Genomic DNA, 24,042 nt, shown 5'->3' with positions numbered 1-24,042 from the left:
CAGCAAGACCCAAAGCATGAATTTGTCCATAGACCAGGAGTGGAGAAACTCTGTAGTGGAGGGTATTGGTCTTTGAATAAAAAAAAAATAATATGTAGAGAAGTTCAGGACCAGTGACCTGGAAGACTTTGGGGAGAGAAGACTGAGCTGGGTTTGAATTGATTGATTGATTGATTGAATTTATTACAAAACAATTTAAATACATACATAAGGGCGCTCCAGCCACATTCAATTTAAGAAAATCATCAAGGATAACAAAATAAAGTTAAAAGCTTATTTCCATTATGGTCCTTTTGGAGGGGGAAGGGGGATGCAGCAAGGTGTTCTGAATCTGTCTCCGCCGGTATAGTTCCACTTGGTAGGAGTGTGAGAGATTTGGTGTGTGGAGAGAGTAGTGTGTGCGAGCGCGCGAGAGGTTAAGAGATTGAAGCAGAGAAAGAGTTTGTGATTCTGGGCAATTAATTCACTGTGGGTTGTTGTAGGTGACTTTTCTGAGTTTGTGTTTTCACTCAGGTGTGTGAATGGCTGTCCTTCTTCTTCCTCCTCTTGTCTGAATAATGCAGTTGGACTTTGCAGAGTGAGTTTTTTCCCCCCCTTACATTACCAGGTAAGTTGACTGAGAAGACATTCTCATTTACAGCAATGACCTGGGGACTCATTACAGGGGAGAGGAGATGAATGAGCCAATTGGAAGTGGAGTATGATTAGGGGGCCAGATTGGGAATTTAGCCATGACACCAGGGTCAACGCCCCTACTCTTACAACAAGTGCCATGGGATCTTTAGTGACCACAGAGAGTCAGGACACCCGTTTAACATCCCATCCGAAAGACAGCACCCTACACAGGGCAATCACTGCCCTGGGATATCTTCTTTTTTTTTATCAGCGGAAAGAGCACCTCCTACTGGCCCTCCAACACCACTTCCAACAGCATCTGGTCTCCCATCCAGGAAACCAACCCTGCTTAGCTTCAGAGATGAGCCAGCAGCAGGATGCAGGGTGTTATGCTGCTGGCTAGTTTGTGCATTGAAAATCTGGCATTTAATCTATTGGACTGGTGTGGAAAAAAGAGAGTGCTCATTCAACACAATTATTTCACCTCAAAGCATAAACAAAATATTCAGTTGATTGGCAGACAACATTTTGCAGAATGAACACCTCAATTCAAGGTGCCTTTAACTTCAAGGTGCCTACAATGACATACCCAAATCTAACTGCCTTTAGCTATTCTTGATATCATTTGAAAGGAAACAATTTTAAGTTTGTGGAAAGAAGAATATAACACATTATATCTGTTAAAAGATAATACAAACAAAAAAACATGCAGTTTTTTTTTTGCTTCATCTTTGAGATGCAAGCGAAAGGCCAGACAGTGATGTAGGATTCTAGATGTAATTTAGATGTTGTCCACCAGATGGCAGCATTGTGTGTGCAATGTTTCAGACTGATCCAGTGAAGAATTACATCACTACACAATATTTTGTATCAAGTCTGCCAGGAGTTTTCCCAAATGTGCCGAATTGGTTTTCAAGTATATAACTATAGAAAACATACAAAAATGCTATGGTAATACAAAATATAAGTTTGCACACTCCCAGGAATATCGTAAATGATGGATCATTAGCTTCCCTACAGAAAAGACACTAACCTTCACACATCTAGATGGCCGGGTGGGGTGGGTGTGGAGTCAGAGGTCAAACTGTAGAACCCAGTTTCTACATTTGAATATAAAAATAGATTTTTCAAACAAAACTACACTACATTTTATCTCTGGGACCCTCAGGATGACAAATAACAGCAAGATTACTGAATGTAAGTACGTTATTTACCTTCAGAGGTGAATGTACCAAACCAATGCCGTGATAAAAGTGTTTTGTTGTTGTGCACTATCCTCAAACAATAGCATGGTATTTTCTTTTGCTGTAATAGCTACTGTAAATTGGACTCTGCAGTTAGATTATCAATCATTTAAGCTTTCTGCCCATATAAGACATGTCTATGTCCCGGAAAGTTGGCTGTTGTTTACAACACCATTCTAGTCACATATCGCATATTGAGCAACAACCGTCCCGTATAAGGGACACCAATCATGTAGAGGTTAAAATAACTACTGCCATGCAGTACCTAAACTACAGTATACATACTTACTGCTGTCCAGCTACCTTCAAACTACTCCACCGGATAACCAGCATCTCCAACAGCATTCTGTCACGATCGTCGGAAGGAGCGGACCAATACGCAGCGCGTGGAGTGAACATGATGACTTTATTTATAAAGCAACCACGTAAAAACAACAAAAGACGATAGTGAAGTCCTAACGTAACAAATACTGAACTTGGAACAATAACCCACAAAACAAAGGTGAAAACTGACAGTTTAAATATGGCTCCCAATCAGAGATAACGAGCCGACAGCTGACACTCGTTACCTCCGATTGGGAGTCATTGACTACAACATACAACACCTAGAAAAACAACCCACAGACCTGCAAACATAGAAATACACCCGACAGAACTACCAACATAGAAAAACACCCAAATCCCCAACAAAACAACATACACTCTAGCTCACATACAAAAGTCCTAGAGCCAGAGTGTCACAGTACCCCCTAAAGGTGCGCACTCCGGGCGCACCAGCATACGCCTAGGGGAGGGTCTGGGTGGGCGTCTGTCCACGGTGGTGGCTCTGGCCCCGGTCGTGATCCCCACCCTACCACAGTCACAAACTGCTTAGTAGGCAGTACCGGACTAAGGGACAGCACCTGACTAAGGGGGCAGCACCGGACTAAGTGGCAGCACCGGACTAAGGGGCAGCACCGGACCAAGGGGCAGCACCGGGCTAAGGGGCAGCACCTGACTAAAGGGCAGCACCGGACTGAGGGGCAGATCCTGGCTGGCTGGCTCAGGCGGATCCTGGCTGGACGGCTCTGGCGGATCCTGGCTGGCGGAAGGCTCTGGCTGATCCTGTCTGGCAGAAGGCTCTGGCTGATCCTGTCTGGCAGAAGGCTCTGGCTGATCCTGTCTGGCAGAAGGCTCTGGCTGATCCTGTCTGGCGGAAGGCTCTGGCTGATCCTGTCTGGCGGAAGGCTCTGGCTGATCCTGTCTGGCGGAAGGCTCTGGCTGATCCTGTCTGGCAGAAGGCTCTGGCTGATCCTGTCTGGCGGAAGGCTCTGACGGCGTTGGGCAGACGGGCAGTTCAGACGGCGTTGGGCAGACGGACAGTTCAGGCCCCGTTGGGCAGACGGGCAGTTCAGACGGGCGTTGGGCAGACGGACAGTTCAGACGGCGTTGGGCAGACGGACAGTTCAGGCCCCGTTGGGCAGACGGCAGACTCTGGCCGTCTGAGGCGCATCGTAGGCCTGGTGCGTGGTGCCGGAACAGGAGGTACCGGGCTGAGGACACGCATCTCAGGGCTAGTGCGGAGAGAAGCAACAGGGCTTGCTGGACCCTGGGAACGCACATGACGCCTAGTGCGGGGAGCCGGAACAGGGCATGCTGGACCCTGGGGACTCCCATAACGCCTAGTGCGGGGAGCCGGAACAGGGCATGCTGGACCCTGGGGACTCCCATAACGCCTAGTGCGGGGAGCCGGAACAGGGCATGCTGGACCCTGGGGACTCCCATAACGCCTAGTGCGGAGAGCAGGAACAGGCCGGGCGGGGCTGGCGACGCGCACCGTATCCCTGGTGCGAGTGGCCGGAACAGGCCGGGCCGGGCTGGCGAGCGCACCGTATCCCTGGTGCGTGGAGTAGGAACAGGCCGGGCTGGGCTGGCGACGCGCACCGTATCCCCTGGTGCGAGTGGCCGGAACAGGCCGGGCCGGGTTGGCGAAGCGCACCGTATCCCTGGTGCGAGGAGTAGGAACAGGCCGGGCTGGGCTGGCGACGCGCACCGTATCCCTGGTGCGAGTGGCCGGAACAGGCCGGGCCGGGTTGGCGAGCGCACCGTATCCCTGGTGCGAGGAGTAGGAACAGGCCGGGCTGGGCTGGCGACGCGCACCGTATCCCTGGTGCGAGTGGCCGGAACAGGCCGGGCCGGGTTGGCGAAGCGCACCGTATCCCTGGTGCGAGGAGTAGGAACAGGCCGGGCTGGGCTGGCGACGCGCACCGTATCCCTGGTGCGAGTGGCCGGAACAGGCCGGGCCGGGTTGGCGAAGCGCACCGTATCCCTGGTGCGAGGAGTAGGAACAGGCCGGGCTGGGCTGGCGACGCGCACCGTATCCTTAGTGCGAGGGACCGGAACAGGCCGTACCGCACGGGGAACACACACTACTGGCTGCACCACGGGACTAGGAACGGGCCGGACCGAACTGGTTACACACCCCAGTACCTCACGCCGTGCCTCAACACTTTCCTTCCCTGCTTTACCCAGTTGCCCCCTTGACCTGGTAGCCCACTGAATCCGTCCCTTCTCTGCCTCCGTCAGCCCCCTTAACCTGGCAGCCCTCTGACTCTGCCTTGTGGCAGCCTCCTGCTGCTCCGTCGCCCAAGCCATGTGCCCCCAAAAATTTCTTGGGGTTGCCTCTCGTCCTTCCGACGATGATGGCCCTGCTGATGCCGTTGCTCCTCTCGCCGTCGCCTCTCCACCGTCTCGTTCCATGGTCGGCGATCCATACCATCTAGGATCTCCTCCCAAGTCCAGGACCCTTTACCTTCCACCAGTTCCTTCCATGTCCAGACCCTTTGTTCCTGGACGCGCTGCTTGGTTCCTTTATGGTGGGTTATTCTGTCACGATCGTCGGAAGGAGCGGACCAATACGCAGCGCGTGGAGTGAACATGATGACTTTATTTATAAAGCAACCACGTAAAAACAACAAAAGACGATAGTGAAGTCCTAACGTAACAAATACTGAACTTGGAACAATAACCCACAAAACAAAGGTGAAAACTGACAGTTTAAATATGGCTCCCAATCAGAGATAACGAGCCGACAGCTGACACTCGTTACCTCCGATTGGGAGTCATTGACTACAACATACAACACCTAGAAAAACAACCCACAGACCTGCAAACATAGAAATACACCCGACAGAACTACCAACATAGAAAAACACCCAAATCCCCAACAAAACAACATACACTCTAGCTCACATACAAAAGTCCTAGAGCCAGAGTGTCACACATTCATTCCACCGTGAAACAACATGAAGCCTGACCCAAGATGGAGAGTAGGTAACTGAATAATCCACATTTGTCAAGATTCAGTGAAAGCTTGTGTAAGCTACTGTAACTCTCAATAACTGGCTCAGTATGTGCGTTGTCCCTCCATACAGTCTGCTAAGCAGATGGAACAGAAATAGGCCAGATAGTGTTACTCTAATTTCTTATTTATCACTCTTTCATGAACTGTTAAATCCGTAAGGGTATCAAAAGAGAATAGGCCACTGTGGAGAGTGTGGGAGTTGATTATCTGGTTTGCCTGGCAAGGATCCTAGTTCTCTTTGTATTTCATTGTGATCTTTTCAGAATATGAGTAGGATCAAGAGATTTTCCTGACATATTGACATTCCTCACGTGACCTTCGACAGACATTCCTATTCACGAAAAAAACACTAACACTCTTTTTCTCTCAATTTCTGTCTGTCTCTCCTCCTATCCATCTTAAAAGCCACATCCCCCTCTTTTCCCTCTCTCCTTCGCTCTCTTATCCGTCTCAGCCAGTCTCAATACCCCAGGCTTACCTTGGAGTGGCTGTCAGCAGCAGACATTGATTTTTCTAGCCTAGACAGCTGACCTCCTGACCAAACTGGGGGGGTGGGGGGGAGTGTGTGCATGTGTGTCTGCGCATGAGTGTGCGTGTGCACTTGCATATATGTGTGTGTGTGTGTGTTTATTCATTTGTATGAGTCTAAGCGCATGTGTGATTATTCAAGCGTGCACTGTTTGAGCTAGAAACATAAGCATTTCGATACACCCGCAATAAAATCTGCTAAATATGTGTTTGACCAATAAAATTTGATTTGATTTGATATGTATGTGTCTGTGTCTGTGTGTGATGCATCTAGAATCTCCAGTAGACAGGCAGAGAGAGGCAGAGAAAGAGCAGAAATATTGTGTTTACTCCAGTCAGGCAAGACTACAGCAAAGAAGCATGGTGACACTATTGGTCGGATGTGCAGGTCCAAACCCTGCCAAATGCCTGCTGGCCTGGCCTACAGACCCATATCATCCTTGGATTGAACTTTGTATGTGGCTAGGGAGAGAGCCTAAGCGTCTATTCAGATTGAAAAGAGTTGTAGCAGAAGCACAGCAACAAGATTTCAATTTACATAATACAGTGCTTCAGAAATTATTCACACCCATTGACTTTTTCTACATTTTCTTGTGTTACAGACGGAATTTAAAATTGATACAATTGAGATTTTTTCAGTCAATGGCCTACACACAATACCCCATAATGTCAAAGTGGAATTATGTTTTTTGTAATTTTTACAAATTAATTAAAAATTAAAAGCTGAAATGTCTTGAGTCAATAAGTATTCAACCCCTTTGTTATGGCAAGCCTTAATATGTTCAGGAGTAAACAAGTCACATAATAAGTTGCATGGACTCACTCAGATTTTTGAATGACTACCTCATCTCTGTACCCCACACATACAATTATCTGTAAGGTCCCTCAGTCAAGCAGTGAATTTCAAACACAGATTCAACCACAAAGACCAGGGATGTTTTAAAATGCTTTGCAAAGAAGGGCACCTATTGGTATATTGGAAAACATTTAAAAAGCAGACATTTAATATCCATTTGAATATCCAAGTTATTAATTACACTTTGGATGGTGGATCAGTACACCCAGTCACTACAAAGATACATACAGTTGAAGTCGGAAGTTTACATACACCTTAGCCAAATAGCTCAGTTTTTCACAATTCCTGACATTTAATCTTAGTAAAAATTCCCTGTCTTAAGTCAGTTAGGATCACCACTTTATTTTAAGAATGTGAAATGTCAGAATAATAGGAGAGAGAATGATTTATTTCAGCTTTTATTTCAACTTTTATAGTGGGTCAGATGTTTACATACACTCAATTAGTATTTGGTAGCATTGCCTTTAAATTGTTTAACTTGGGTCAAAACGTTTCGGGTAGCCTTCCACAAGCTTCCCACAATAAGTTGGGTGAATTTTGGCCCATTCCTCCTGACAGAGCTGGTGTAACTGAGTCAGGTTTGTAGGCCTCCTTGCTCGCACACGCTTTTTCAGTTCTGCCCACAGATTTTCTATAGGATTGAGGTCAGGGTTTTGTGATGGCCACTCCAATACCTTGACTTTGTTGTCCTTAAGCCATTTTGCCACAACTTTGGAAGTATGCTTGGGGTCATTGTCCATTTGGAAGACCCATTTGCAACCAAGCTTTAACTTCCTGACTGATGTCTTGAGATGTTGCTTCAATATATCCACATAATTTTCCTTCCTCATGATGCCATCTATTTTGTGAAGTGCACCAGTCCCTCCTGCAGCAAAGCACCCCCACAGCATGATGCTTCACGGTTGGGATGGTGTTCTTCAGCTTGCAAGCGTCCCCCCTTTTCCTCCAAACATAAGGATGGTCATTATGGCCAAACAGTTATATATTTGCTTCATCAGACCAGAGGACATTTCTCCAAAAAGTACGATCTTTGTCCCCATGTGCAGTTGCAAACCGTAGTCTGGCTTTTTTATGGCGGTTTTGGAGCAGTGGCTTCTTCCTTGCTGAGCGGTCTTTAAGGTTATGTCGATATAGGACTCGTTTTACTGTTGATATAGATAATTCTGTACCTGTTTCCTCCAGCATCTTCACAAGGTCCTTTGCTGTTGTTCTGGGATTGATTTGCACTTTTCACACCAAAGTACGTTCATCTCTAGGAGACAGAACGCGTCTCCTTCCTGAGCAGTATGACGGCTGCGTGGTCCCATGGTGTTTATTCTTGCGTACTATTGTTTGTACAGATGAACGAGGTACCTTCAGGCGTTTGGAAATTGCTCCCAAGGATGAACCAGACTTGTGGAGGTCTACAATGTTTTTTTCTGAGGTCTTGGCTGATTTCTTTTGATTTTCCCATGATGTCAAGCAAAGAGGCACTGAGTTTGAAGGTAGGGCTTGAAATACATCCACAGGTATACCTCCAATTGACTCAAATTAGGTAAATTAGCCTATCAGAAGCTTCTAAAGCCATGACATCATTTTCTGGAATTTTCCAAGCTGTTTAAAGGCACAGTCATCTTAGTGTATGTAAACAAAGTAGATGTCCTAACCGACTTGCCAAAACTATAGTTTGTTAACAAGAATTTTGTGGAGTGGTTGAAAAACAAGTTTTAATGACTCCAACCTAAGTGTATGTAAACTTCCAACTTCAACTGTATGTCCTTTCTAACTCAGTTGCTGGAGAGGAAGGAAACCGCTCAGGGATTTCACCATGAGTCCAATGGTGACTTTAAAACAGTTACAGAATTTAATGGCTGTGATAGGAGAAAACTGAGGATGGACTGAGGATGGATCAACAACATTGTAGTTACTCCACAATACTAACCTAATTGACAGAGTGAAAAGAAGGAAGCCAGTACAGAATAAAAATGTTTCCAAAACATGCATCCTGTTTGCAACAAGGCACTAAATTAATACTGCAAAAAATGTGGTAAAGCAATTCACTTTTAGTCCTGTATACAATGTGTTATGTTTGGGGCAAATCCAATACAACCCATTACTGAGTACCACTCTCCATATTTTCAATCATAGTGGTGGCTGCATCATGTTATGGGTATGCTTGTAATCGTTAAGGACTGGGGAGTTTTTCAGGATAAAAAAGAAATGTAATGGAACTAAGTACAGGCAAAATCCTAGAGGAAAACCTGGTTCAGTCTGCTTTCCACCAGACACTGGGAGATTAATTCACCTTTCAGCAGGACAATAACCTAAAACACAAGGCCAAGACAGTGAATGTGCCATAGTGGACGAGTTACAGTTTTGACTTAAATCTGCTTGAAAATCTATGGCAAGACCTTAAAATGATTGTCTAGCAATGATCAACAACCAACTTGACAGGGCTTGAAAAAAAAATAAAAGAATAATGGGCAAATGTTGCACAAAAAGCTGTGGAAAGCTCTTGAAGACTTACCCAGAAAGACTCACAGCTGTAATCGCTTCCAAAAGCGATTCTAACATGTATTGACTCAGGGGGTTGAATACTTATCTAATCAAGATATATTAGTGTTTTATTTTTCATTTTTTATTTTTTACAAATGTTAGAATTTTTCATCCACTTTGACATTAGAGTATTTTGTGTAGATCATTGACAAAAATTGGCAATTAAATCCATTTTAATCCCACTTTGTAACACAACAAAATGTGGAATAAGTCAAGGGGTGTGAATACTTTCTGAAGGCACTTTATGTACATAAACTTTTCAATTTACATTAGCAACGGAATGTCATGTGCCGAGAGAGGGTTTGGGTGCTTTGCAACAGACAGCTCAAATTTACCGGATATATCCCAGTATAGCCTCTAGCGAGTATGCATGCTTTTAACCCTAAAGAGTCTAAACCTCTAGATGGCGATATCTACTACGCTAACATATGGAATTGTTTTAATATGGTCATAAGATGGACCCTTTAGCTATTTGATTTAGAGTTTTAGGACCCCTGTAGGTATCCCCAAAATGTGTGATGAAACATTGCATTTGGCCTTACTGCTATCAGCCCATAGAAACGCATTGAATAATACATTCATACATGGCAAAAAAGATAGTCCCAAAATAAATCAAAAGTAAGTATGGTTTGAGGTGTCTGAAATGCATCAGAGAGATATAGGAAAGAATCAGGTACAAAAAATACAAATAAAATAAAAACGGTTACATGTGTTACGCTGGTTCCCCAAAAAACGATTTGAGTCTATTCAATTTCATTCATTTTTTACCGCACTGTGAAGCTTGTGGGCGTCTTAGAGCAAAACAACCAACATGTGCAGACAGTTAAAGGGTTTATTTTCATGTCCGTACACTCATTACATTTTAGCTTAAAGAAAAGCACAGTTAGTGCTAGCTAGGTAGCCTATAAAAAAATAACAATTATTCCTCTCATATGAACATAGAAGTACAGTATCATGACTCTCCCTGGGTGAGGATCAAAGGCCTCCCATCAGTTTGGCAAATGGCCAACAACAACCAGACCCTCTTACCCACAGGGGGGGCTGTGGCGGTCCTGACACCTTAATACTGCCATAAATTAGAGAGGAGAATCTATCTCTGGCACTCTAGTTTGGTGAAAGGAACTTTTTGCAGCCAAAAACTTCAACATCCAACAATTTTATTTATTTATTTTTTATTTCACCTTTAACCAGGTAAGCCAGTTGAGAACAAGTTCTCATTTACAACTGCGACCTGGCCAAGATAAAGAAAAGCAGTGCGATAAAAACAACAACACAGAGTTACATATGGGGTAAAACAAAACATAAAGTCAAAAATACAACAGAAAATATATATACAGTGTGTGCAAATGTAGCAAGTTATGGAGGTAAGGCAATAAATAGGCTATAGTGCAAAATAATTACAATTAGTATTAACACTGGAATGATAGATGTGCAAGAGATGATGTGCAAATAGAGATACTGGAGTGCAAATGGGCAAAAATAAATAACAATATAGGGATGAGGTAGTTGGGTGGGCTAATTACAGATGGGCTGTGTACAGGTGCAGTGATCGGTAAGGTGCTCTGACAACTGATGCTTAAAGTTAGTGAGGGAGATAAGAGTCTCCAGCTTCAGAGATTTTTGCAATTCGTTCCAGTCATTGGCAGCAGAGAACTGGAAGGAATGGCGGCCAAAGGAGGTGTTGGCTTTGGGGATAACCAGTGAGATATACCTGCTGGAGTGCATACTACGGGTGGGTGTTGCTATGGTGACCAATGAGCTAAGATAAGGCGGGGATTTGCCTAGCAGTGATTTATAGATGGCCTGGAGCCAGTGGGTTTGGCGATGAATATGTAGTGAGGACCAGCCAACAAGAGCGTACAGGTCACAGTGATGTGTAGTGTATGGGGCTTTGGAGACAAAACGGATGGCACTGTGATAGACTACATCCAATTTGCTGAGTAGAGTGTTGGAGGCTATTTTGTAAATGACATCGCTGAAGTCAAGGATCGGTAGGAAAGTCAGTTTTACGAGGGCATGTTTGGCAGCATGAGTGAAGGAGGCTTTGTTGCGAAATAGGAAGCCAATTCTAGATTTAACTTTGGATTGGAGATTCTTAATGTGAGTCTGGAAGGAGAGTTTACAGTCTAACCAGACACCTAGGTATTTGTAGTTGTCCACATACTCTAGGTCAGACCCGTCAAGAGTAGTGATTCTAGTCGGGTGGGCGGGTGCCAGCAGCGTTCGATTGAAGAGCATGCATTTAGTTTTACTAGTGTTTAAGAGCAGTTGGAGGCTACTGAAGGATTGTTGTATGGCATTGAAGCTCGATTGGAGGTTTGTTAACACAGTGTCCAATGAAGGGCCAGATGTATACAAAAACATGAACATTGGGACAATATATTTCAACATCCAAACGTTGGGAATGATGAGAAATGGAATATGGAAAATGTATGTCTATTTTGGCATTATAACTAAAACATTGTGACTTGAAGAGTTTTTACACTGTGGATATCAGGGTTACATCTTTTACCTTGTGTAGAAAATATCAAGGAGGAAGACAGTGTTTTCGTGAAGATAGGAATGTGATGAAATCATAGTGATGATAATATATTTGCCTCATAACTAGCCACGCCCGAGGGAGCTCAGAGAGCGTGTCAGTATGACGGAAACGCCCCTCTTTACTAGAGTGCATAAAAGATTGAGATAAGAATTATCAAATCAGACTAGACGGACCTCAAGCTGCAGCTTTTGTCAATATTGGTCCCGAAACTGAAAATCAACACGAGGTGAAGACGACAAAGTTGCCTCCAATAACAATCAATGTTATTATAATAATACTTTTGCCAAAAATGTTTATTTTCAATTTACAATCTGTAGAAACAATGAGAATAGAAAGGTTCAGAACTTTTGTAAAACATCACAGTACAGTTGAAAAATATATGGCAAATAGAAATCCTATATGGATGGTGTTCAGAGATAGATGAGTGGTGTTGAATGGACTAATAACAACTAACAACAACTAATAACAAGATAACTAATAATGTAAGCATACTGTGTCCATAATAAGTATATAGGTTGTAGGTTGGGAGCTTTTGTGAAAGAGCACAGTTAGAAAGATATGGCATATAGAAGCAAACCGGATGGACATCATGAAAATGATCGGAGAGGTTGAGAGTAGAAGAAGTTCAGGAGAAAAAACAAACAAAATATAATTATTGTAAAATTGACTGTGTCCATAAAATGTATATAGTAAGTATAAGCTGGAAGTAGAGGCCTAAGCATTGTTGTTCACTAGTTTACTCCAATTAGGGAAAGGGTGGTGGGGTTGAAAAGTAATAAAGGGGAATATATAAAAAAAAGGATATGTACAGTGAGGGAAAAAAGTATTTTATCCCTTGCTGATTTTGTACGTTTGCCCACTGACAATGAAATGATCAGTCTATAATTTTAATGGTAGGTTTATTTAAACAGTGAGAGACAGAATAACAACAAAAGAATCCAGAATAACGCATGTCAAAAATGTTAGAAATTGATTTGCATTTTAATGAGGGAAATAAGTATTTGACCCCCTCTCAATCAGAAAGATTTCTGGCTCCCAGGTGTCTTTTATACAGGTAACGAGCTGAGATTAGGAGCACACTCTTAAAGGGAGTGCTCCTTATCTCAGCTTGTTACCTGTATAAAAGACACCTGTTCACAGAAGCAATCAATCAATCAGATTCCAAACTCTCCACCATGGCCAAGACCAAAGAGCTTTCCAAGGATGTCAGGGACAAGATTGTAGACCTACACAAGGCTGGAATGGGCTACAAGACCATCGCCAAGCAGCTTGGTGAGAAGGTGACAACAGTTGGTGCGATTATTCGCCAATGGAAGAAACACAAAAGAACTGTCAATCTCCCTCGGCCTGGGGCTCCATGCAAGATTTTACATTTACATTTTTAGTCATTTAGCAGACGCTCTTATCCAGAGCGACTTACAGGAGCAATTAGGGTTAAGTGCCTTGCTCAAGGGCACATCGACAGATTTTTCACCTAGTCGGCTCGGGGATTAGAACCAGCGACCTTTCTGTTACTGGCACAACGCTCTTACCCACTAAGCTACCTGCCGCCCAAGATCTCACCTCGTGGAGTTGCAATGATCATGAGAACGGTGAGGAATCAGCCCAGAACTACACGGGAGGATCTTGTCAATGATCTCAAGGCAGCTGGGACCATAGTCACCAAGAAAACAATTGGTAACACACTACGCCGTGAAGGACTCTCTCTCTAACTCGCCATCTTTTGTAACAAGTGTCATATTGGGTTAGTCCGCGAGGGACCCGTTTTCATTGTATTAAGTTTCTAATCCCTACCTATACCGTGTACGAGTTTGTATCTTGTGTTATAATTTTTTATTAGTTAGTAAATAAATAATTAAATCAATTTGTGTGGTACGGAATGATCAGTAAATCCGGGTTCGTGCAGACTTAAAGAGCCTACGACTTTCAGAATGAGACTGATATGAGGTAAATTATTAATAAATGACTGTTAAATGATAAGAGATCTAGATATCTTTAGAGTTAATTCGGGAAACGGTAACTCATTAAACAACTTTTTCCGTGGTGCCCCAAATTCCTAATGAGTTAATTGTTACATGATTAATTGAATCTAGTAACAATTAAACATAGTAGGTAATTATTCAATAAATAATAGTAATCACAATAATGAAAGTCACGTCACAACAACAGTAGGCCTACCTTACAACATTAGAACAAACCAGGCTTCATTTTTATCAATAATGAAAATGTTGTAAAAGCCAATTTTGACTGAAAACATGGGTAATTCACTGAGGAGTTGAGATCAGCTGTTTTAAGTGGCTAAGTGCAACTTAAGTTTTTAAGCTACTGCGACAATTTCAGAATGTAACATGCTGCAATTTCAAGTCAAAACTCAATATAACAAGTCTCAAACATAAGAAAAATGTCTATACATTTCAGCTGTCTCAAAATAAAAGTATATTCTGGGTGCACTCGCTTCCATGCCCGCCTGGGCGTGGAAAAATGCTTTGGGCCGGGGACTTCGCCTTGCCAGCGTCTCAGGGTGGGTGGGGGCGAGCGTACTCACTGACCAGAACACCCACGTTGGGAGCGGCCATCTGTATTTGTATTTTTTAAATTCTTTTTTAAAATGTTTTTTTTAAAGTAATTAAAAAAAGTATATTCTCAGGATTTATTTCAATACCTCTCCAGAATCTCCTTCAACTGTCTCATCATCAAGTGTGGCAAGTGTCTTCACTGACATTTTCAACCTCTCCCTAACCCAGTCTGTAATACCTACATGTTTCAAGCAGACCACCATAGTCCCAAGAACGGCAAGGTAACCTGTCTAAATGACTATCGCCCCGTAGCACTCACATCTGTAGCAATGAAATGCTTTGAAAGACTGATCATGGCTCACATCAACACCATCATCCCAGACACCCTGGACCCACTCCCAATTCGCATACCGCCCCAACAGATCCACAGATGACACAATCTCTATTCCACTCCACACTGCCTTCTCCCACCTGAACAAGAGGAACACCTACATGAGAATGCTGTTCATTGACTATAGCTCAGCGTTCAACACCATAGTGCCCTCCAAGCTCATCATTAAGCTCAGGACCTTGGGACTGAACACCTCTCTCTGCAACTGGATCCTGGACTTCCTGACGGGCCACTCCCAGGTGGTAAGGGTAGGCAACAACACATTCGCCATGCTGACCCTCAATACGGGAGCCCCTCAGGGTCCCCTCCTGTACTCCCTGTTCACCCACGACTGCATGGTGGCGCACAACTCCAACATCATCATTAACTTTTCTGATGACCCGACGGTGGTTGGCCTGATCACTGACGACGATGAGACAGCCTACAGGGAGGAGGTCAGTGACCTGGCAGTGTGGTGCAAGGACAACAACCTCTCCCTCAACATCAACAAGACAAAGGAGCTGATTGTGGACTACAGGAAATGGAGGGCTGAGCACGATCCCATCCACATCGAAGGGGCTGTAGTGTAGCAAGTCGAGAGCTTCAAGTTCCTCAGTGTCCAAAACACTAAGGAATTATCATGGTCCACACACACCAACAGTCGCGAAGACGGCACGACAACCCTTCTTCCCCCTCAGAAGGCTGAAAAGATTCTGCATGGGCCCTCAGATCCTCAAAAGGTTCTACAGCTGCACCATTGAAAGCATCTTGACTGGCGGCATCACCACTTGGTATGGCAACTGCTTGGCATCCGACCGCACGGTGCTACAGATGGTAGTGCATACGGCCCAGTACATCATTGGGGCCATGCTCCCTGCCATCCAGGACCTCTATCCCAGGCGGTGTTAGAGGATGGCCCTAAAAATTGTCAAAGACTCCAGCCACCCAAGTCATAGACTGTTCTCTCTGCTACCGCACGGCAAGTGGTACCGATACCGAAGTCTGGAACCAACAGGACCCTGAACAGCTTCTACCCCCAAGCCATAAGACTGCTAAATCGTCTGTTAAATATTAACCAATATCTACCTGGACAATCTTTTTTTGTACTAACTCTTTTAACTCATCACATACGCTGCTGCTACTGTTTATGATCTATCCTGTTGCCTAGTGACTTTATCCGTACCTACAGTGCCTTGCAAAAGTGTTCATCCCCCTTGGAGTTTTTCCAATTTTGTTGCATTACAACCTGTAATTTAAATGGATTTTTATTTGGATTTCATGTAATGGACATCCACAAAATAGTCAAAATTGGTAAAGCGGAATGAAAAAAATAACTTAGTTTCAAAAAATTCTAAAAAATAAATAATGGAAAAGTAGTGCGTGCATATGTATTCACCCCCTTTGCTATGAAGCCCCTAAATAAGATCTGGTGCAACCAATTACCTGCAGAAGTCACATAATTAGTTAAATAAAGTCCACCTGTGTGCAATCTAAGTGTCACATGATCTGTCAGTATATATACACACCTGTTCTGAAAGGCCCCAGAGTCTGCAACACCACTAAGCAAGAGGCACCACCAAGCAATCGGCAACATGAAGACCAAGGAGCTCTCCAAACAGGTCAGGGACAAAGTTGTGGAGAAGTACAGATCAGGGTTGGGTTATAAAAAAATATCAGAAACTTTGAACATCCCACGGAGCACAATTAAATCCATTATTAAAACATTGAAAGAATATTGCACCACAACAAACCTGCCAAGAGAGGGCCGCCCACCAAAACTCACAGACCAGGCAAGGAGGGCATTAATCAGAGAGGCAACAAAGAGACCAAAGATAACCCTGAAGGAGCTGCAAAGCTCCACAGTGGAGATTGGAGTATCTGTCCATATGACCACTTTAAGCCGTACACTCCACAGAGCTGGGCTTTACGGAAGAGTGGCTAGAAAAAAGCCATTGCTTAAAGAAAAAAATAAGCAAACACGTTTGGTGTTCGCTCAAAGGCATGTGGGAGACTCCCCAAACATATGGAAGAAGGTACTCTGGTCAGATGAGACTAAAATTTAGCTTTTTGGCCATCAAGGAAAACGCTATGTCTGGCGCAAACCCAACACCTCTCATCACCCCGAGAACACCATCATGTTTTTCATCAGCAGGGACTGGGAAACTGGTCAGAATGGAAGGAATGATGGATGGCGCTAAATACGGGGAAATTCTTGAGGGAAACCTGTTTCAGTCTTCCAGAGATTTGAGACTGGGACGGAGGTTCACCTTCCAGCAGGACAATGACCCTAAGCATACTGCTAAAGCAACACAAGTGGTTTATGGGGAAACATTTAATGTCTTGGAATGGCCTAGTCAAAGCCCAGACCTCAATCCAATTGAGAATCAGTGGTATGACTTAAAGATTGGTGTACACCAGCGGAACCCATCCAACTTGAAGGAGCTGGAGCAGTTTTGCCTTGAAGAATGGGCAAACATCCCAGTGGCTAGATCTGCCAAGCTTATAGAGACATACCCCATTTCTGCAAAAGGTGGCTCTACAAAGTATTGACTTTGGGGGGGGCGAATAGTTATGCACGCTCAAGTTCAGTTTTCTGGTCTTATTTCTTGTTTGTTTCACAAAAAAATAATATTTTGCATCTTCAAAGTTGTAGGCATGTTGTGTAAATCAAATGATACAAATCCCCCCAAAATCCATTTTAATTCCAGGTTGTAAGGCAACAAAATAGGAAAAATGCCAAGGGGGGTGAATACTTTCGCAAGCCACCATACAGTGGGGGAAAAATGTATTTAGTCAGCCACCAATTGTGCAAGTTCTCCCACTTAAAAAGATGAGGGAGGCCTGTAATTTTCATCATAGGTACACGTCAACTATGACAGACAAATTGAGATTTTTTTCTCCAGAAAATTCACATTGTAGGATTTTTTATGAATTTATTTGCAAATTATGGTGGAAAATAAGTATTTGGTCACCTACAAACAAGCAAGATTTCTGGCTCTCACAGACCTGTAACTTCTTCTTTAAGAGGCTCCTCTGTCCTCCACTCGTTACCTGTATTAATGGCACCTGTTTGAACTTGTTATCAGTATGAAAGACACCTGTCCACAACCTCAAACAGTCACACTCCAAACTGCACTATGGCCAAGACCAAAGAGCTGTCAAAGGACACCAGAAACAAAATTGTAGACCTGCACCAGGCTGGGAAGACTGAATCTGCAATAGGTAAGCAGCTTGGTTTGAAGAAATCAACTGTGGGAGCAATTATTAGGAAATGGAAGACATACAAGACCACTGATAATCTCCCTCAATCTGGGGCTCCACGCAAGATCTCACCCTGTGGGGTCAAAATGATCACAAGAACGGTGAGCAAAAATCCCAGAAACACACGGGGGGACCTAGTGAATGACCTGCAGAGAGCTGGGACCAAAGTAACAAAGCCTACCATCAGTAACACACTACGCCACCAGGGACTCAAATCCTGCAGTGCCAGACGTGTCCCCCTGCTTAAGCCAGCACATGTCCAGGCCCGTCTGAAGTTTGCTAGAGTGCATTTGGATGATCCAGAAGAGGATACGGAGAATGTCATATGGTCAGATGAAACCAAAATAGAACTTTTTGGTAAAAACTCAACTCGTCGTGTTTGGAGGACAAAGAATGCTGAGTTGCATCCAAAGAACACCATACCTACTGTGAAGCATGGGGGTGGAAACATCATGCTTTGGGGCTGTTTTTCTACAAAGGGACCAGGACGACTGATCCGTGTAAAGGAAAGAATGAATGGGGCCATGTATCGTGAGATTTTGAGTGAAAACCTCCTTCCATCAGCAAGGGCATTGAAGATGAAATGTGGCTGGGTCTTTCTGCATGACAATGATCCCAAACACACCGCCCGGGCAACGAAGGAGTGGCTTCGTAAGAAGCATTTCAAGGTCCTGCAGTGGCCTAGCCAGTCTCCTGATCTCAACCCCATAGAAAATCTTTGGAGGGAGTTGAAAGTCCGTGTTGCCCAGCGACAGCCCCAAAACATCACTGCTCTAGAGGAGATCTGCATGGAGGAATGGGCCAAAATACCAGCAACAGTGTGTGAAAACCTTGTGAAGACTTACAGAAAACGTTTGACCTGTGTCATTGCCAACAAAGGGTATATAACAAAGTATTGAGAAACTTTTGTTATTGACCAAATACTTATTTTCCACCATAATTTGCAAATAAATTCATAAAAAATCCTACAATGTGATTTTCTGGATTTTTTTTCCTCATTTTGTCTGTCATAGTTGATGTGTACCTATGATGAAAATTACAGGCCTCTCTCATCTTTTTAAGTGGGAGAACTTGCACAATTGGTGGCTGACTAAATACTTTTTTCCCCCACTGTATATGTACATACAGTTGAAGTCGGAAGTTTACATACACCTTAGCCAAATACATTTAAACTCAGTTTTTCACAATTCCTGACATTTAATCCTAGTAAAAATGCCCTGTCTTATGTCAGTTAGGATCACCACTTTATTTTAAGAATGTGAAATGTCAGAATAATAGTAGAGAGAATTATTTCTTTCAGCTTTTATTTCTTTCATCACATTCCCAGTGGGTCAGAAGTTGACATACACTCAATTAGTATTTGGTAGCATTGCCTTTAAATTGTTTAACTTGGGTAAAACGTTTCGGGTAGCCTTCCACAAGCTTCCCACAATAAGTTGGGTGAATTTTGGCGCATTCCTCCTGACAGAGCTGGTGTAACTGAGTCAGGTTTGTACGCCTCCTTGCTCGCACACGCTTTTTCAGTTCTGCCCACACATTTTCTATAGGATTGAGGTCAGGGCTTTGTGATGGCCACTCCAATACCTTGACTTTGTTGTCCTTAAGCCATTTTGCCACAACTTTGGAAGTATGCTTGGGGTCATTGTCCATTTGGAAGACCCATTTGCGACCAAGCTTTAACTTCCTGACTGATGTCTTGAGATGTTGCTTCAATATATCCACATCATTTTCCTTCCTCATGATGCCATCTATTTTGTGAAGTGCACCAGTCTCTCCTGCAGCAAAGCACCCCCACAGCATGATGCTGCCACCCCCATGCTTCACGGTTGGGATGGTGTTCTTCGGCTTGCAAGTCCCCCCTTTTTCCTCCAAACATAAGGATGGTCATTATGGCTAAACAGTTCTATTTTTGTTTCATCAGACCAGAGGACATTTCTTCAAAAAGTACGATCTTTGTCCCCATGTGCAGTTGCAAACCGTAGTCTGGCTTTTTTATGGCGGTTTTGGAGCAGTGGCTTCTTCCTTGCTGAGCGGCTTTTCAGGTTATGTCGATATAGGACTTGTTTTACTGTGGATATAGATACTTTTGTACCTGTGTCCTCCAGCAAAGGTCCTTTGCTGTTGTTCTGGGATTGATTTGCACTTTTCGCACCAAAGTACGTTCATCTCTAGGAGACAGAATGCGTCTCCTTCCTGAGCGGTATGACGACTGCGTGGTCCCATGGTGTTTATACTTGCGTACTATTGTTTGTACAGATGAACGTGGTCCCTTCAGGCATTTGGAAATTGCTCCCAAGGATGAACCAGACTTGTGGAAGTCTACAATTTTTTTTCTGAGGTCTTGGCTGATTTCTTTTGATTTTCCCATGATGTCAAGCAAAGAGGCACTGAGTTTGAAGGTAGGCCTTGAAATACATCCACAGGTACACCTCCAATTGACTCAAATTATGTCAATTAACCTATCAGAAGCTTCTAAAGCCATGACTTCATTTTCTGGAATTTTCCAAGCTGTTTATAGGCACAGTCAACTTAGTGTATGTAAACCTCTGACCCACTGGAATTGTGATACAGTGAATTATAAGTGAAATAATCTGTCTGTAAACAATTGTTGGAAAAATTACTTGTGTCATGCACAAAGTAGATGTCCTAACCGACTTGCCAAAACTACAGTATGTTAACAAGAAATTTGTGGAGTGGTTGAAAAACAAGTTTTAATGACTCCAACCAAAGTGTATGTAAACTTCCGACTTCAACTGTATCTCCCTCAATTACCTCGTACCCCTGCACATCGACCATGTATATAGCCAAGTTATTGTTACTCATCTGTTCCTCTGGTGATGTAGAGGCTAACCCAGGCCCTGCAGCTCCCAGTATCACTCCTACTCCCCAGGAGCTATCATTTGTTGACTTCTGTAACCGTAAAAGCCTTGGTTTTCTGCACGTTAACATCAGAAGTCTACTTCCTAAATTTGAGTTATTCACTGCGTTAGCACACTCCGCCAACCCTGATGTTCTAGCAGTGTCTGAATCCTGGCTTAGGAAGGCCACCAAAAATTCTGAAATGTCCATCCCCAACTACAACATTTTCCGTCTAGGTAGAACTGCCAAAGGGGGTGGAGTTGCAATCTACTGTAGAGATAGCCTGCAGAGCTCTATCATACTATCCAGGTCTGTGCCCAAACAGTTTGAGCTTCTACTTCTAAAAATCCACCTTTCCAGAAATAAGTCTCTCACTGTTGCCGCTTGCTACAGACCCCCCTCAGCCCCCAGCTGTGCCCTGGATACCATATGTGAATTGATTGCCCCCCATTTATCCTCAGAGTTCGTACTGCTTGGTGACCTAAATTGGCATATGCTTAACACCCCGGCCATCCTACAATCCAAACTAGATGCCCTCAATCTCACACAAATTATCAACGAACCTACCAGGTACAAACCTAAATCCGTAAACATGGGTAACCTCATAGATATCATCCTGACTAACTTACCCTCTAAATACACCTCCGCTGTCTTCAACCAGGATCTCAGCGATCACTGCCTTATTGCCTGGACCCCTACAAATCATCTGGGCTAGACAATCTGGACCCTTTCTTTCTAAAACTAGCCGCCGAAATTGTCGCAACCCCTTTTACTAGCCTGTTCAACCTCTCTTTCGTAACGTTCTGAGATCCCAAGGAATGGAAAGCTGCCACGGTCATCCCCCTCTTCAAAGGGGGTGACACTCTAGATCCAAACTGTTACAGACCTATATCCATCCTGCCCTACCTTTCGAAAGTTTTTGAAAGCCAAGTTAACAAACAGATCACCGACCATTTCAAATCCCACCGTACCTTCTCCGCTATGCAATCCGGTTTCCGAGCTGGTCATGGGTGCACCTCAGCCACGCTCAAGGTCCTAAACGATATTATAACTGCGATCGATAATAGACAGTACTGTGCAGCCGTCTTCATCGACCTGGCCAAGGCTTTCGACTCTGTCAACCACCGCATTCTTATTGGCAGACTAAATAGCCTTGGTTTCTCAAATGACTGCCTCGCCTGATTCACCAACTACTTCTCAGATAGAGTTCAATGTGTCAAATTGGAGGACCTGTTGTCTGGACCTATGGCAGTCTCTATGGGGGTGCCACAGGGTTCAATTCTCAGGCCGACTCTTTTCTCCTTGTATATCAATGATGTCGCTCTTGCTGCTGGTGACTCTCAGATCCACCTCTACGCAGACGACGCCATTTTGTATACATCTGGCCCTTCATTGGACACTGTGTTAACAAACCTCCAAACGAGCTTCAATGCCATACAACACTCCTTCTGTGGCCTCCAACTGCTCTTAAACACTAGTAAAACTAAATGCATGCTCTTCAATCGAACGCTGCTGGCATCTGCCCACCCGACTAGAATCACTACTCTCGACGGGTCTGACCTAGAGTATGTGGACAACTACAAATACCTAGGTGTCTGGTTAGACTGTAAACTCTCCTTCCAGACTCACATTAAGAATCTCCAATCCAAAGTTAAATCTAGAATCGGCTTCCTATTTCGCAACAAAGCCTCCTTCACTCATGCTGCTAAACATGCCCTCGTAAAACGGACTATCCTACCGATCCTTGACTTCGGCGATGTCATTTACAAAATAGCCTCCAACACTCTACTCAGCAAATTGGATGTAGTCTATCACAGTGCCATCCGTTTTGCCCCATATACTACCTACCACTGTGACCTGTACGCTCTTGTTGGCTGGTCCTCACTACATATTCGTCGCCAAACCCACTGGCTCCAGGCCATCTATAAATCACTGCTAGGCAAATCCCTGCCTTATCTTAGCTCATTGGTCACCATAGCAACACCCACCCGTAGTATGCACTCCAGCAGGTATATCTCACTGGTCATCCCCAAAGCCAACACCTCCTTTGGCCGCCATTCCTTCCAGTTCTCTGCTGCCAATGACTGGAACGAATTGCAAAAATCTCTGAAGCTGGAGACTCTTATCTCCCTCACTAACTTTAAGCATCAGTTGCCAGAGCACCTTACCGATCACTGCACCTGTACACAGCCCATCTGAAATTAGCCCACCCAACTACCTCATCCCCATATTGTTATTTATTTTGCTCATTTGCACTCCAGTATCTCTATTTGCACATAATCTCTTGCACATCTATCATTCCAGTGTTAATACTAATTGTAATTATGTTTCACTATAGCCTATTTATTGCCTTACCTCCATAACTTGCTACATTTGCACACACTGTATATATATTTTCTGTTGTATTTTTGACTTTATGTTTGTTTTACCCCATATGTAACTCTGTGTTGTTGTTTTTATCGCACTGCTTTTCTTTATCTTGGCCAGGTCGCAGTTGTAAATGAGAACTTGTTCTCAACTGGCTTACCTGGTTAAATAAAGGTGAAATTATTATATATATATTTTTTTTAATTGTGTATTTATTCCTCATGTTATAATTTTTCTGTTATTTCTCTTTTTTTCTCTCTGCATTGTTGTAAGTATGCATTTCACTGTTAGTCTACAGTACACCTGTTTTTTACAGAGCATGTGACTAATAAAATGTGATTTGATTTGACCATTTCCTGGTATGGATGCCATACTGTTGCCATAAGATGACATCAGCTAACATGACATCACTGCTATACGGCCTTGTGATGAAAATATAAAGTATAATGTCACCTCTGTCTATATGCATGTTTGTTCAGCAATACCCTCTCTGCCACACAGTAAATGTGTTCAGTGCTGAGGACTCAGACCTAGTAAACACACCCTGCATGATTCAGGCTGTCACACAGTGTCACTCAGTGACTTTAATCCTGACTCTACTGTAACAAAATCATTAGCAACACAATGGCAACAATCTGTGCTGGTGTCTCCGAAATCCCTCTTTAGTTTTGGCCTGCCACACATTAGCCTTATGTTCCTCAGTACTACGCACAAGTCAGGGGTACAGGTCAAAATGGACCAAGCAAGGTCTACAGCCCAAGCTAGGTGAGACTAACAGGGGTGTGAGACCCACCAGTCTTAAACATTTTGGTAAGACAGTGGACCCTTACAGCCAAGGGAGGTGACAGTAAGGTAGGCTTGCACAACAAGGTCTTCAAGTGGATATTTGTTTATTTACAGTGAAGTATTCGTAGATGTCCAGATCCCACTGATGCCACCAAATGTAAGACAATGGACTCTATCTTACAGGAAGGCCTGTCAAGCTACAGTACTTCAAGTTAGTAAT

The 24,042-nt window shown here is 43.8% G+C and overlaps 1 protein-coding gene across 1 annotated transcript in view; it reads right to left on the bottom strand.

The window, feature by feature from the left end:
* The window catches only part of slc44a5a (solute carrier family 44 member 5a), a 116,557-nt gene that overhangs the window by 34,743 nt on the left and 57,772 nt on the right, over nucleotides 1–24,042 (bottom strand). The window lies entirely within an intron of this gene.

Source organism: Coregonus clupeaformis, chromosome 14 (genome assembly GCF_020615455.1).
Source record: "Coregonus clupeaformis isolate EN_2021a chromosome 14, ASM2061545v1, whole genome shotgun sequence".
Taxonomy (NCBI): Eukaryota; Metazoa; Chordata; class Actinopteri; order Salmoniformes; family Salmonidae; genus Coregonus; species Coregonus clupeaformis.
The sequence above is the reverse complement of the archived record's forward strand: the minus strand, read 5'-3'. Positions and strand labels throughout refer to the sequence as shown.